Source organism: Solanum stenotomum, chromosome 3 (genome assembly GCF_019186545.1).
Source record: "Solanum stenotomum isolate F172 chromosome 3, ASM1918654v1, whole genome shotgun sequence".
NCBI lineage: Eukaryota > Viridiplantae > Streptophyta > Magnoliopsida > Solanales > Solanaceae > Solanum > Solanum stenotomum.
The window spans coordinates 36,282,129-36,296,121 of NC_064284.1; positions in this window are offsets into that span (position 1 = coordinate 36,282,129).

Below are 13,993 nucleotides of genomic sequence, written 5' to 3' on the forward strand. Positions count from 1 at the left end.
AAAATTTTCTTGAGTATGTCGGCGGTTTAGGTCGGGGTCGCCGACCTCTTCGGTGATTCGCTGAATGAACATAATGTTCGCCAATCTGTACTTTTCGAACACTTTCCACACTTCCACCTACACAATCAACACACCATTATTTTATAAAAACAAAATAAAGAAAAAAGGGTCTTGGATTGCCTCCCAAGCAGTGCCTCAGTTAACGTTGCGGCACGACACAAGTCCACCTTGAAACCTTATTCTTGGGGTTAGCCATAGTATCACTAGGCAAAGCCCTTGTTGTCTCGGGTTGAGATGAGACGATATATGACCCATTTCGGTCTCCAACTGCTTGATCGACACTGAATGGGAGGTGACGGTCTGGCTAAGGGTAGACACATCTTCTTTCATTTCCTTTAAAATCTTATCTAACCCTTCAACTTTGTTGAGGATACGAGAGATCATATCCTCGGACCGACCACCTTCCGAATCTTTTGGCTTATGGCGCTCGTGGGGAGGCACATACCTATCTTTATCCCTATCCTTCTCTTTCGAATTACGGTCCCTCCATTCAAGATCTCGATCTTTCCAACCTCCATCCCTAGCCTAACCTTGGTTACCACCCTGCCTCGGGTAGTTTGAACGATAGCCACCGCCTTGGTTGGCTAGGAAATTTACCTCTTCATTATACAAGGCTTCAAACTTGGACTCATCTGAATTAGCACACCCGACACCCACGGCATTGACATTTCGAGTACCAGCTCCCATGACATTTTTAGACAAAATATCAAGTTGTGTCATGATCTTGGCCATGTTTTGGTCCTTCTCCATTTGTTCTTTAATTAACTTGAACGTGAGAGGGGAGACATGGTCTTCACGGGTATACCACGCCCTGTTTATGATAGTCATGCCATCCAAGAGCTGAGCGGCTATCACATAAGGTTGCTGCATCAAACCTCCTAGAGAGAGTTGGTCAACAACACCCTTATTTATTGAATCCAGACTCCGGTAAAAATATTGCAGCAACACGTTATCAAGCAAGCCATGGGTTGGGTATTGAAGCACCAGTTTTTTGAATCGCAGCCAAGTTTCATAGATAGGCTCGCCTTTTAGACACTTGAAGCTCTAAATGATATCCCAAAGAGTCATCATCTTCGAGGGAGGGAAAAATCACACTTGAAATGCGGTGACCAACTTCTTCCACGAAGTGATTGATTCGTATGGCAATTCAGCCAGCCACTTGCACGCCTCACCCATCAACAAGAACGGGAACAACCTCAATTGGACCAATTCTTGGGAGATATTCTTGAAGGAGAATGGTCCGCATACATCCACAAAGTTTCTAATGTGCTCATGGGGGTCCTTATGAGCCAAACCACTGAAAAGCCCTTTTAGTTGCAAGAGTTGCAACATAATACTAGTGATGTGGAACACCACATTCCCTTCGGCCGGAGGTAAGCGAATGGCACCAATACCATCCATGAGATGGGGGTCATTAGCATAAGGCTCGTTGACATCGTTGAGATTTCTAATGTCGTCTTGATGGCCTACTTGGCTGCCATTGTTGTCGTTCACGCTCATACTTATTGTTTTCAACACAAACAAGTAAAACAAAGCTAAAAATTAAGTAAGTAGAACTATAACTAACAAGAACAAAATCCGACTTAACTAAAAATTCTCAATTAACACCATTCCCCGACAGCGGCGCCATTTTGATTTCACGTATCAGGACACTACTTCCAATTCAACTACAAACGATCGCGTGTAGTAATATAACCCAACTGAATGGGTTGGGATCGTTCCCACAGGGAGCGGTTTGTAATTGAGAATAAATAGAAAAGCAAAAATATGTTCAAGTTAATTATAGCAATAGATATTAATGAGTGAAAACATGATAAATCAAAGGGTGACACAAGTGTCAGTTATCAAAGGAGGTTTTGTAAGCAATTATCAACTGAAGTAGCAAGAATATAAAGATGTGAATTAGGGAGACGGGATTCTTAGGATGTGATAGGAATATGGGCTAAAATAAGCAACCAGGTAAATGTTATTGATAGTAAATCGTTGAACATTTGTAACTAAGCTAGACTTTAGTAAGGGTAAATTTTCTCTCGAACAATTTACCTCGAATCAAATTGGTTTCTCTCAAACACCGATTTGCAGCAATTAAGCATAGCATTCACCTTAGCCCATTCACTCTCTCGAGCTAAATGTGTGGGAGAAGGTCTAGGATTCACTCTCTCGAGCTAAACCCACGACTACCCAATAACCACAGGCTATCGATTTAGTAGTTTTGGTTTTAAAACCTCTCTCTCGAGCAAGACAAAAACACGAAGGTGAAATCGTATTTGCAACTACAATCCCATTAAGTTCAAACACAACTACTAAACGAAATCACATTCAAAAAGCAAACAGACTATCAATGAGCAATACCCNTCTCTCGAGCAAGACAAAAACATGAAGGTGAAATCGTATTTGCAACTACAATCCCATTAAGTTCAAACACAACTACTAAACGAAATCACATTCAAACAGCAAACAGACTATCAATGAGTAATACCCAACAGTAAATTTAACCCATATTTACATAATCACACCCCAAGAATTGGGGTTTTAGCTAGACATGATAAAGAGATAGAAATCGATACCAAAAAGTGTTTCCATCATATGGGTACAATAGAAAATGTCTTTAAACATGTCAAGGATGAAAATTCTTCAAGACCCACTTCCAATTTCTTGGAATTGTAAACCTTCAAATCTTCAAAGCTCAAGAACAATGTCTCCAAAAACTCTAAAAACTGAAGAATGTCTAGAACTTCAATAATAATTCTATACTAAGCTACAGATTTAAATGGGTATTTATAGTTTTCGAAAATTTATGTTGCGAAGAACCACTCGGTGCAGTTAGTCGGGATCACCGATACACTCGGTGATCCACCATTTGGTCTAGTTCATTGCCTTTCAACTTTTGCCTTCAGCATTTTCGCATTTTGAATCATTGGGTGATATGGTGCTGCTTCGCGGAACTATTCGGCGATGCACCGACTGCTCCCTTTCATCGCCAACTTGATCTTTTCCTTCAGGGCTCAGCACACTAGAACATTAGGCGAGATTAAGGCCATTCGGCGGCTCGCCCAATGCATTAGGCGATCCTCAGGCCTTCATTTCTTTGTTCTTTCAACCACCTTGTTCCTCTTTTGCTTGATAGCGTCCATGCTTTGTCTCTCAATTCAAATGCCTGAAACTTAAGGATTTACATCAATTATTGAGACAAAATATGCATTTGAGGACACTAAATCTATCAAAATAAATCCCTAAATGAGTCCAAATCGTGGACTCATTAGATCCTCATGAGCCAGCCCACCAAACAAACCTTTCAATTGTAAGAGTTGCAACATGGTGCTTGTAATGTGAAACACCGCCTTTCCCTCGGCTGGAGGTAAACGAATGGCACCAACTCTACCCACTAGATTTGGGTCATTTACATTCGGGTCTTTGACATCATTGAGATTTCCGATGTCATCTTGGTGGCCCACTTGGCTACCATTGCTTTTGTTGACATTCATTTCCTCCTTTGTTTAACAAGCAACACAAAATCCAAAACTAAAAATAAGTAGATTCAACTATAACCAACAAGAACACAATTCAACTTCACCAAAAGAATTTCAAACAACGCCACTCCCCGGCAGTGGCACCATTTTGATTTAATGTTTCAAGCACACCTCATCCAATTCTAGGTGTTCAACGATCGTAAATCAGTATAAAATCCAACTAAATGAGTTGGGGTCAAATCCCACAGGGAGCGGTACGTGTTTCACATTCAATTGGGAAGTAAAAATGTGGTCAAATCAGTCATAGGAATAAAAATTATCGAATAAGGACATCATTCAAATTAAGAGGTGACACGAATGTCAGATGGGGGGATTTTGGTTTAAATTATCAACTACAAACAGCAATCACAAACAATACGAATTAACAATATAGAGACGGGATTCTTGGGATGTGATCGATTATAGGCTACTATAGACATATGGGTAATTGTAACTATTAGAAAACAGCTAGATATTAGTAAGTAGGCTAGACTATAAGGGAGGTAATTTTCTCTCGAACAATTACCCCAAATCAAGTGATTTCTCTCGAACATCAACAAGCATGCAAATTAAAAGCAGCCCACACCTTAATCCATTCACTCCTTCGAGCTAAATGTGTGAGATTGAGTTTAGAATTTACTCTCTTGAGCTAAACCAAGATCAACCTAATACCCAAAAACCATCAATCAAAAACTTTAGTTTTAAAACCTCTATTACGAGCAAGCCAAAAACACAAACATAGAACTGCATTTGCAACTACAATTCTTAAATTAAATCATAATTAATGATTAAACTCACTTTTAAATAGCATTTAAACTAACAACTAGCAATACCCATAAGCTAAATCATCCCATAATCACATGATTACACCCCAAGAATTGGGGTTTTAGCTAGACATCATAAAAAGGTAAATACAGTTACCAAATTGATTATCCATCAACTAGGTAAGAGTGATTTCATCTTTACAATGGTCCAATTTGATGAATCTCAAAGACCCACTTCCAAATTTTGAAAAGTGGATTTCCTCAATCCTTCAAAGCTAAGGAAGAACTCTAGAGAAAAATTGTCTCAAATGTCTAAAGATTATTTGATAGAGTCAAAAGATAAAAATAAGATACAAGATACTAAACTAAAATGTTCAAAATCCTATTTATAGTCGCTAAAAATGTGCTACGAAAGCCCATTCGGCGAAGTAAGCCGGGCTCGCCGAACCACTCGGCGAGCCGTTCTTTAGTCTCTTCCATCCCCATTTTGCCTTGGCATTCAGCATCCTCAAGGTCTATAACTTTGGGTGATCTATCTTGGCTTCGCGGAATCACTCGGTGATCCGCCGACTGCTCTTTTTCATCTCCAACATGGTTCTTTCCTTTAGGGCTTGGCACACTGGAACTTTAGGTGGTCTGATGAGCCACTCGGCGACACGTCGAGTGCTGTTAGAGATCCTCAGGCTCGCCCATTTTCATTTCTTCAGCCTGTTTTGTTCCTTTTTGTCTGTTAGTGTCCTTGCTTTGTTCCTCAATCCATAATCCTGAAAATCAAGGAATTAACATCAGTTATTGACACAAAATAAGCATTTGAGGACACTAAATCTATATAAACAAAGCCCTAAATGAGTCCAAATCTCAGACTCATCATGAAGCTCTTGGTGCATCCTTAGCGCGTCGCGCCAGCCATCTATTTATTGGGGCAAGTTTGTGGCGAGCTGCAAGTGTAAGGCACCAGCCCTCCTAGCGCATCGGGGGCACGCCGCCCCAGCCAATTCTCAGAATGTTATGACAAATTTTTCTTCTTTATTTTTTGTCCTAATTCACCTAGAATCGATTGATTTCTTCCAAGCTTCCTTAAATTCATTAAGCCAACAAGAGTAAACAAAAATCTATTCAAAATCCCTCAAGAACAACCCTCATTCGCAAGATCCTCACCTCAAGAACTCAACAAAACTCCATTATCAAAGAATGAAGCACAAAACCTCAAAGAATTTAATCAAGAATTCAATATACTCAATCTCATGGGTGACTTCAAATTGGAAACTCATGATTAGCGTGAGGGTGAACAAACCCATCACTATGAAAACATACATACCTCGAAAGAACTAAGTTCTTGGCTATTTCCCCGGAATCTTGAAGAACTTCTTGAAAACTTCCTCTTTTATCCTCTTGAACATTGCCTTAGTTTCTTGAACGCTTTAGACTTGAATGAAAATTGATTTTAATCAGCTTTGACCCCTAATTAGGTGAACAAAACGTGTGGGCCTAGTGGAGTAAGAAAAAGACCAAAATACCCCTCTTTAATTCGGATGAATTTCCTTAACTAGACAAGTTGTACTCGAACGGGCATATCTCCCTCATCCGAACTTAGAATTTAGCAAACTCGGTGGCGTTGGAAAGAGGACTCAACGACCTTCGATCTGATATCTCATAGGCCACCTAACTCATCATATGCCGAAAGTTATGGTCGTTTAAAGTTGATTCAGAACTCACAATTTAAGAGTAACTTGAACCAAATCTCAATTTAGCTCTTTCCAGTTTAGTTCTTTCTAGATTTAGCTCTTTCTAAGACTGGGGTGTTACAATAGCCATGTGAATTCTCAATTATTTTGCATCACATTTGAACCGGAATGGCCAACCGATCATGCAACTAATTTTATCCAATAAATTTCTAGTCTACTTTTGCATGTGATTCATCATGCTCATGTTTGTACCACAGACAACATGAAAAGACGGGTAAACTTTCATGTAAATTTATAACCCTTTTTGGTTGTAGTAATATGAAGATCTTCAATTTTTTCATATTTTATAGTCTCAATATAATTATTTTCAATTCCTTTGAAGCTTGAAAAGTTTCTTTTGAGTCTTACTACAACCTCAATATTATGAACAATTTTATTTCTCCCGATAGTAACAAATTAGCTCTTTCGAAGCTCTCAATTAATTTTGTGTACTATCACAAATTTTATAACACCATTCGTATGATAAACATCTCTTTTGACGAGAAATTATTATTATTGTCATGATTAAAATTATTACATGCAAGATTTGTTTCTTGCTTTATATTTTGTCTTACTATAGGTACACAACCAATGACAAATTTGTGTGGTCACACAATAATATTCATAGTGGTCATAACACAAACTTTTTAGGACAGAATTATTTCTTTCTTTTTTTTCCTTGAATAGTTCATAATAAAACATACCACAATATTTGTAGTGTAATCAAAGTACGTGGCCAAATAACCATTTATGTGAAAATATGTTTTAATATTCTCTCAAATCGCTCGTAGAGGTGAGTTGTGGCATGTATCCAACCCATAATATTTTTATCACATCTTCACTTATTCTCTTTTAGAATAGCTGAGTATTCACGATGCTTATCACTATCATATTCTCTTCAAGAAATGAAGTTTATCATTCATATGTACTTTATAAATTTGCAATATAAGCTCATTTTCATGCCTTTAAAATTTGTCATTTTTATATGGCATACCTCAACATCACTTTGAAATTTCAAATACATCATCACTTTATGTTCTTATTTTGACGAAAGGTTTATAAAACTTATCGAATTAGGTCACACGATAATTGTCTACTCAATATCTTTCAAAATAAATTGATGATAATTTTTACCTTCACTTTTTGAAGGACTATTTTGAGAACCCATAATGTTCTTTCTTTTAATTACCACAATAATGACCATTATCATTTCACCATGCTCATATTCATACATTTAACCACTTGTCATCTTTTTGACATATTATGCACTGCTACCACATTCACATAAGAAAATGCAGTAAATTAGTTGCGTAGATTTCACAAATTTTATCAAGAACATATTAATTTATATGTTGTCTTCCTAGTTCTTTGTAAGAAATAATAGGGATAAGGCATAAGTACCCCCTAGACTATGACCGAAATTCCAGAGACGCACCTAAACTTAACTAAGGTCCTACTACCCCCCCCCCCCCCAAACTCATTTTTTCGTATTTTTGTGCAGCTTTTGTGTTGGAGTAGCACCTTCAACCATTCAAGTTGGTTGTGTTTGTACACACTCGCCTGTCACGTGTGTAAATATTTATTTATTTTATTTATTTATTAATTAAAAATTAATTTAAAAAAATAAATTCTTAATTTTTTAAACTTTTTCTTTAAAAAAAAATTGATTTTTTTATATTGTATTTAAATTAAGTTAATACACAATTTTTTACCTTGTATCAAAACTTTTTTTTACCTACATTCATTGTTTTTTTCTCTTTTATTTTTATAGTGAATTTATTTTCTTTGTCTTTCGTTTTGATTTGATTTCAAATTTAATTCCAAATGTCTTGTATTTAAAATAAGTTAATTTTGAACGGATATCAAAATAAGTGAAGAAAATCAAATAAAACATTAAAAAATTAAAACGTTAAAATTAAAGGACACTTTTAATTTATTTTTTTAAAAAAATACACATAATTTTTTTAAGATAATTAAAAGTGAAAGATAATAAATCAATTAAAAAAGTTTAAAGCGAAAAGAAATTAAAATAAATATTTTACAAAGAAAAAAAAATAATTAAATATATATAAGTTTTAATATTAAAAAATATGTGTACTAACTAATTATAAAGTTACCAATCAAAATATGACATGTGTCCAATTTGTGCACTCATCACTTGCCTTCAAGAGAATGTGCACACTCTCTATGTCATGTCAACGTTTGTGGCGTATTTATTCCATTTTAAATTAGTTTAGTGGTGGTGGGGGGGGGGGGGGGGGGGGGGGAGGGGGAGGTGGGGAATAGGACCCTAGTTAAATTTAGGTGTCTCTGGAATTTTGGTCATAGTCTAGGGGGTACTTATGCCTTATCCCGAAATAATATTTTAGAGTTGAATAAACAAAATTCATTTACCTTTTTCGTTTTTCCTTTGCTTCACAGTTATTTGAAGATAAAACAATCATGTTGATAACGTATTATAAAATTAAGCTCATAATAATCTTCTATCTGTATAACAGGAGAAGAAAAAACGTCATATGTCAGCGCCACAAATTTTTAGAATTCTAAATAATTAATAATTAATTATTATATAACTATTATCTATCTATAAATAAAAAACTTAAATAAAAATAGACACATGTCATCAACTTACACAAATACTAACAAATGTCAACATTTCTAAAAACAAATTTAAAAATTAGTAAAAATTTGATATTTTTTAGTATACGAGAGATTCAATATTTTTTAAAAAAAAAAAAAACTAAGTTTCTCATGTCCTCAAAACTATCGCTAAATTTTTCTAATTATATTTTATTAAAAGAATAACTATTTTAAAAAGGGAAAAAAAAACATACGTAGATTAACATTAATTTAAGAAGGGAAAAATCATTGACACTTTAATTATATCTCTAAATTTTTCTAATTAATCTTTTATTAAAAGAATAGTATTGATTATATTTTTAAAAAAACTAGAAAATTATTAACTTTCATTGTTTAAATAGTATTGCTTTATATGTTTATTAAAAGTAGAAAAGACTAAATAAAATGAAAAAACATTGTCCATCCGCCATTTTAAATAAAAAAAATTACCATAACCGTCCACTAATTAACAAAAAACTGTCAAATGAAGAAAAATAATAAATAAATTTAAAAACATTGTCCATAAGCCATTTTTTAATAAATAAATAGCAAAACCATCCACTAATTAACAAGAAACGGTTAAATGAAGATATACTTTTTTTTTTTAAATGATTTTAAATGTATTTTTTCAAATTATATAAACAACGTACGTACTATTATTTTAAAATAGTTACTTTTTTAATTTGAATTTAAAGTGGTTATCTAAAACTCTCCACCCATTATCTATATTCTCTCTATATATTTATATATACATAACTAAATTCAATTAAACAATTAATGGATCTATTCTTCTTTAAATGTGTAAAGTTATCTTCATTCTTTTTATCTTCATCTTCTTTTGGGCCGAATTGATGAATTATTTTATGGCTAGCCGAAGAAAAATTAAATATATTTGCAAAAAAAAAGTTGGAAGTTAAGAAAAAAAACAATATTTATCAAAGTGAAATTATCTGTATGTATCTTAGGAAAGCATTATTGGCTGACACTCTACTGATAGACAATGGGTTTGTGTTGAGAACATGACCGTTCTCAAGGAAGGTGTCCTTTTTTTCTTTTTGAATTTACATCAATGGAGGTGTAGTTTTGCTCCACAATTAGGAGATAAAAATATTTTTGTACATTATTATTTATTTGTGTATAGATATTTTACCACTTCAAAATTACAGTAATCTACAATACTTTTGAAATTTCGGTAAAAATAAAATCAGCTTCAAAGAGATTTGTTTATGCATAATTATTTTTTTAATTATTATGAATTTTATAAGTCTCTTTATATTTTAAATATAAATGAATATGTTAATGAAAAAGAAAAGTTTCATAACTTCTCATTACTCATCCACTACTGCACAATCCTATAAACGATGAAAAACTGTGTTGATAATATTTTATTTTATCCATAATCATCTTAAGCCAAATATATATTTTTCAATTTTTACAAAGTGGTCTTTGTTGTATTTATGAAAAGTGAGAGTTAGAATATATTTTGTTATATTTTATCAAAGCAAGAATTTTGCAAGAAAAGATATCTTAAAAATATTGTTAAATAGTATAATTTTTATTTTGGTCATTATTTTTTCTTTTTGAATCAAATTAATAGTGTTGTTTGATCTTTAGTGAGCATTTATTTATATTGTGATAAAGATATGGTTGCTAGAGTTTATCATAGAAAGAGGCATACATGAATTCTACATTAAATAATAATATAAATAACAAGATATTTAGTGTAATTTCATAAAGTAGTCTACAAAAACTACAATATACAAATATTAAATTATTAAATATCATATAATTGATATATGATTTTTTAGAAAAATTGAAAGACTAAATTTAAAATTTTGAATAGCATTCCAACATTTGATATTTAAGTGCTTACATTTTTGTAGTTTATTAATTTTATGTTTAGCATTATTATCTATATATCTATATATATATATATAATAGGAGAAGAAAAAAGTGACAACCGCCAGCACCATAAAAATTCAATAATATTATAATTCAAAAATTAATTTAATTTTTTTAAAATTTGTACCTAAAATTAACCAAAAAAAAAAAGTAACCAACTAAATAATTTCATGTTTATTTTTTAAATAATTAAAATGAATTACAAGTAATAGGGTTAAATAATAAATTACTATTTTATTTTTAAAATGATTTAAAAGTACTTTTTATAATTTTAAAATAGTTCTATAAAATATGTGATGTAACATGTGTCATTAGTATTTTTCGTGGAAAAATATTTTTAACTATTGTTCCATAACCTCCTTATTTATAGCATAACAAATATAGATAATAATTAGGAAGATGTAACTATAAAACTGTTTTTAATTGATATACAAAATTTTAAAACATTTAAAAAATTAACTTAATATACGGTAACTTTTTTCCACAAATTTTGATGATCTTTTTTAATGAACATTTATTATAATATTCATTGCTTCTAAAACTTTGATAATTGATACGTATATAATAACTAGATACAATGAGCCCGTGCTCATTAATTATTACTTTATTTGTCTATTTATATGTGTGATTTATAATATTCTTAATGTAATTTTTAAATAATATATTTTTTTTTGTCCCAATTTTTGTAGTACATATAAAATTTCGAAAGTTAATCACATTTTTCTAAACTATCAGTGTTAATTTAAATTTGAGATTATTTAAGTTTTATATTAAAAATTTTTTTTAGGGAAAGTGAAGCGAAAGACATATAGAGAAGTAATTTTAGATACTTGCAAAGAGAAGTGAAAAGTTTGTTAGGGAAAAGACATTACACACTTGTGGTTTAATGAAGAGAACCATTAAATTAGATAAAGTAGTATATGAAGGTTAAATTTTAGATTAGTTCCCGTCTTTCTAAATTTCTAAACTTGATCCTAAGTACCTAATACAAGTTCCTCTCGTTGTAAATTTTGAAATTTGATCCCAAGCTGCTCTAATTCATATGTTTTTAAATACTTTAAGTTGCAATTAATAGTATTCTTAACGTAATTTTCAAATAATATATGTTACCCCCATTTGTTTCAATTTATGTGGTACATGTGAAATTTTGAAAGTTGATATATTTTTCAAATATTGTAAGTTGTTAATTATTATGATTTATGATATTTTTAATGTAATTTTTAAATAATATATGTTACTTCCTTCGTCCCAATTATACAGTATGCGTGAAATTTCGAGAGTTAATCAAATTTGTAATATTTTAAATTTATTTTTAGTATCATTTAAAAAGGAAAATATTAAAAAATAAATTTTAAAAAAATAAAATATTAAGGGCTAACCGGCAATTGCCCAGCCAACAACACAAATTTATAATGCATTTGTAAGTAAGAGGACCAGCATTGTGATAAAAAGAAACTTAGTTTATCTGATTAATAGTATTCTTAACGTAATTTTTAAATAATATATGTTACTTTATTTGTTTTAATTTATGTGGTATATGTGAAATTTCGAGAGTTAATATGTTTTTCAAATATTATAAGTTGTTACTTATTACTGATTTATGGTATTTTTAATATAAATTTCAAATAATATATACTACTCCATTCGTCCCAGTTATACAGTATGCATGAAATATTGAGAGTTAATCAAATTTGTAATATTTTTAGTTTATTTTTTAGTACTATTTAAAAAGGAAAATAGTAAAATAAAAATAAATTAAAAAAATAAAATATTACTATATATAATAAATGAAAATTAGAGGAGTCACAATTTTATAATGCATTTGTAAGTAGGTGGGCCAGCTTTGTGATAAAAAGGAACTAAAGTAGGTGGACCAACTTTGTGATAAAAAGAAACTTAGCTCCTCTCTTTGTAAATTAAGAAACTTGACCTCAAGCTCCTCTAATTCCCACTTATTATATATATATATATATACTAGATAATGTTGCCCGTGCTATGCACGGACCCAATAATATAAATGGTATGTTTTGAGGCTAATAACCGAGTTTTTAAAGCGATTATTTGCGTGGATAAAGGAATAAGTTTTTTTATCACAAACCTGTACTTTTTTTAACGCTATTTAAGGCATAATAAGACTACCCACATACAACATTTTTAAAATATTTTATGTTGTCAATTATCATGATTTATAGTATTTTTACGATAGATTCACTTCAAGAATCAGAGGACTTTTTTGTATTTTTTTCAAAACATATTTTATATTGTCAATTATCATGATTTATAGTATTTTTACGCAATTTTTAAATATAAAAATAAAATAAAAAATAAGACAAATAAATTAAAATAGACCCAATATATGTTAATTTTGTTGTCTCAATTTATGTGACACAGATGAAATTTGGAGAGTTATCCAAATTTTCATATATTTTTAAAATGTTTTAAGTTATTAATTATTGTGATTTATAATATTTTTATGTAACTTTCAAATAACGTACATTACTGGTCACTTTGTCCTAATTTATGTGATATGGATAAAATTACAAAATTAACCCTTTTAAAATGTTTTTCAGATATTTTAAGTTGTTAATTATTATTATTTATAATACTTTTTTGGTAATTTTAAAATGATATGTGTTATTTTTTCTGTCCCAATATATGTGAGCCTGATAGAATTCTGAGAGTCAACGTATTTTATTATATAGCTTTTAAATATTTTAAATTGGTAATTATTGTAATTTTTAATGCTTTTTAAGTCATTTGTAAATGATATATGTTGCTTCCTTGATTGGGACTTTTCCATTTGTGACACATATATATAGATATTTGGTGCCCGTGCCAGCACGGGCCCAATAAATATTAATTTTTTTTGTTTTAATTTATGTGATATAAATGGAATTTGAAGATCAGTCGATTTTTTATATGTTTTCTTAAAAATATATTTGAAGTTATTAAATTGTTGTGATTTATAGTATTTTTGCGTTAGTTTTGAATAATATAGGTTACTCATGTTTCAATTCACGTGAATAATCATAAATATTTTCAGTTGTTAATTTATTGTGAATTCTAGAAATTTTGACGTTATTTTCAAATAGTACATGTTACTTATTCTATTCCAATTAGTCAACCAAATTTCTTATATGATTTAAAAATATTTTTAATTGCTAATTATTGTGATTTATAGCATCTTTTATGTAACTTTTAATAATATATAATTTGTTCAAATTCATATGACAATGATAAGATTTCAAGAGTCAATGCAATAAAAATTTAAATTTTTTAAAAAGTTGTACCTCTAATATATTTTGTAGCTAAAATATACTCTCTCCGTCCACTTGTATTTGTCATGTTGCGCTTTTTGAAAGTCCATTTGACTAATTTTCAAAGTTAAATCAGATTGTATTAATTCGATATTTTA